The sequence below is a fragment of the Urocitellus parryii genome, chromosome 4 (assembly GCF_045843805.1).
Source record: "Urocitellus parryii isolate mUroPar1 chromosome 4, mUroPar1.hap1, whole genome shotgun sequence".
NCBI lineage: Eukaryota > Metazoa > Chordata > Mammalia > Rodentia > Sciuridae > Urocitellus > Urocitellus parryii.
In genome coordinates, this window is record NC_135534.1 from 56,725,270 (window position 1) to 56,728,195 (window position 2,926).

Genomic DNA, 2,926 nt, shown 5'->3' on the forward strand with positions numbered 1-2,926 from the left:
ATCCATTAATGTGAATGTATAATATGTAAGAAGTAATGACTATGGTGATGATGATGATTGACAGTGGTGATCATAGTGAGGGTGGTGGTGGTGGTAAAGGTGATGGTGGGGGGTTAAAGTGGCATTAGTGGTAGTGATAAAAATTGTGGTGGTGATGGTGGTGAATGTGGTGGTGAAAGAGTGATTATGGTGGTGAAGATAATGGTGGTGGTGCTGGTAGTAATGGTGATGAAGGTGATGGTGGTGATGAAGGTGATGACAGTGAAGGTGTTGATGATGCTGTTTTGGAAGGTGGTGGTGGGAAGTGGTGATAGTGGTGGTGGTGGTGGTGGTAGTGGTGGTGAAAGGGATGGTGGTGGTGGTAAAGGTGGAAATGGTGGTGGTGGTGGTGGTGGTGGTGGTGGTAGTGGTGGTGAAAGGGATGGTGGTGGTGGTAAAGGTGGAAATGGTGGTGGTGGTGGTGGTGGTGGTGGTAGTGGTGGTGAAAGGGATGGTGGTGGTGGTAAAGGTGGAAATGGTGGTGGTGGTGGTGGTGGTGGTGGTGAAAGGGATGGTGGTGGTGGTAAAGGTGGAAATGGTGGTGGTGGTGGTGGTGGTGAAGGTAATGGTGGTGATGGTGGTGGAAGTGTTGTGGTGGTGGTTAAGATGATGGTGTTGGTGGTTAAGGTGATGGTGTTGGTGAAAGTGGTGGCAATGGTAGTGGTAGTGGTGGTGAAGGTAATGGTGGTAGTGATAAAGATGATGGTGGTAATGGTGGTGACAAAAGTATTGTGGGGCTGGTGTTAAATGTGGTGGTGGTGTGGTAATAGTGGAGGCAGTTAAGGTAATAGGAGTGGTGATGGTGGTGGCCGCAAAAGTGCTGATGATGCTAGTTGTGATGGTATTGGTGGTGGTAGTTTTAGTGAAAGTGGTGGTGGTGGTTATGGTGGTGGTGGTGGTGGTGAAGGTGATGATGGTGGTTGTAGTAATGATGAAAGTGTAGTGATTGGTAAAAATGATGGTTATAGTGGTGGTGATGGTGGTGGCTGTAGTGATGAAAGTGGTAGTAGTGGTGGTAGTGGTGGTGATAGCACTGGAGGTGGGGGTGAAAGTGGTGGTAGTGATGGTAGTGAAGTTTCTAATGATGCTGGTGGTGTTGGTGGTGGTGGTGATGATGTTAATGGTAGTAGTGGTGGTTTTAATAAAAGTGGTAGTGGTAATGGAGGTGGTGGAGGTGAAGTGATGGTGGTGGTGGTAGTGGTGAAAGTGGTGGTGATAGTGATGGTGTTGTTATAATGGTGGTGGTGCTGGTAGTGGTTCTGGTAGTGGCAGTGATAGTGGTTGTGAAAAAAGAGAGCAATATTGGAAAGGAGCTAGAAAAAGGGGGAAGGATTAAGGAAGCACCTCAAACTTGCACTTTGTTAAGCCTAACGTAAAACACACGTACACCTATTAGAGGCATTAAGTTTGCCACTGCATTTTCCCAAATTTGCTTTTCTCAGGACTGATGTGATTGATCCTATTACTTTATATGAGTTCTTTAGAGATAAATGTTGGTGAACCATGAACAAGGTTAGTACCCTGGACTTTCAGCATAGAGTATATTAATTATACCCTTGAGCCACCAGATGGCAGTAGGAACTCATGCCAGTTAGGATGTATGACACCATATCAACTCAAGTCCTGGGTCAGCCAGGTTGATTCAATCTTTCTCCTCTACTGGATTTTTCCTTTGGACTTCAAACACACTTCAGTCTCTCCAGCTTATAAAGACCATCCTGGAACATGCATCTCTCTCTAGGTGTTGCTTTCTGACTATTCCCCCAATTCAGACTTCTTTTCTAAGCCTGACAGAGACCCAGCTATCCTACTGATTTTAATTTTACACAAGCATCTTAAACCTGATTCACTCAAAACTGAATTTCAGCCCCCACCCCAATCTTCCCTTCCATAGCTCAACAAATGGAGCCTCTGTCTTTGCTCCAACCAGAAATGTAGGCTAATCTCTGACATCTGTTACTCACTCCCTCCACAGATACTATCCATAACCAGGTTCTGTAAGTTTGGTTTCTTAAATAAGGGGGGAAACATTCATGTTGCTCCATTTCCACTGCCACCAACTGAGCCCAAGCCACATCCTTCTCACTGGGCTCACAGCCATTAACTCTTCCTTGCCTATTTTCACTCTTGCTTCCTTCCCAGCAATTATCTACTCAACAGCCAGAATGATTTTAAAAAATACAAATATGGTGGTTCCATTCCCAGTTTTCCAAGGAGTCTCCATACTGCTTTCCAGATTGGCTGCACCAATTTGCAGTCCCACCAGCAATGTATGAGTGTGCCTTTTTCCCCACATCCTCGCCAACATTTATTGTTGTTTGTCTTCATAATAGCTGCCATTCTGACTAGAGTGAGATGATATCTTAGAGTAGTTTTGATTTGCATTTCTCTAATTTGATCCAGCTATCCCTCTCCTCCATCTATACCCAAAGGACTTAAAAACAGCATACTACAGGGACACAGCCACATCAATGTTTTTAGCAACACGATTCATAATAGCTAAACTGTGGAACCAAACTAGATGCCCCTCAGTAGATGAATGGATTAAAAAATATGGCATATATACACAATGGAATATTACTCAGCAATAAAAGAGAATAAAATCATGGCATTTACAGGTAAATGGATGGTGTTGGAGAAAGTAATGCTAAGTGAAGTTAGCCAATCCCCCAAAAACAAATGCTGAATGTTTTCTCTGATATACGGTAACTGACCCATAGTGGGGTATGGAGGGGAGCATGGGAGGAATAGACAAACTCTAGATAGGACAGAGGGGTGGGAGGGGAAAGGAGGGGACAGGGGGCTAGTAATGATGATCAAATGTGATAGACATCACTATCCAAAGTACATGTATAAAGACATAAATTGGTGTGAACATACTTTATAT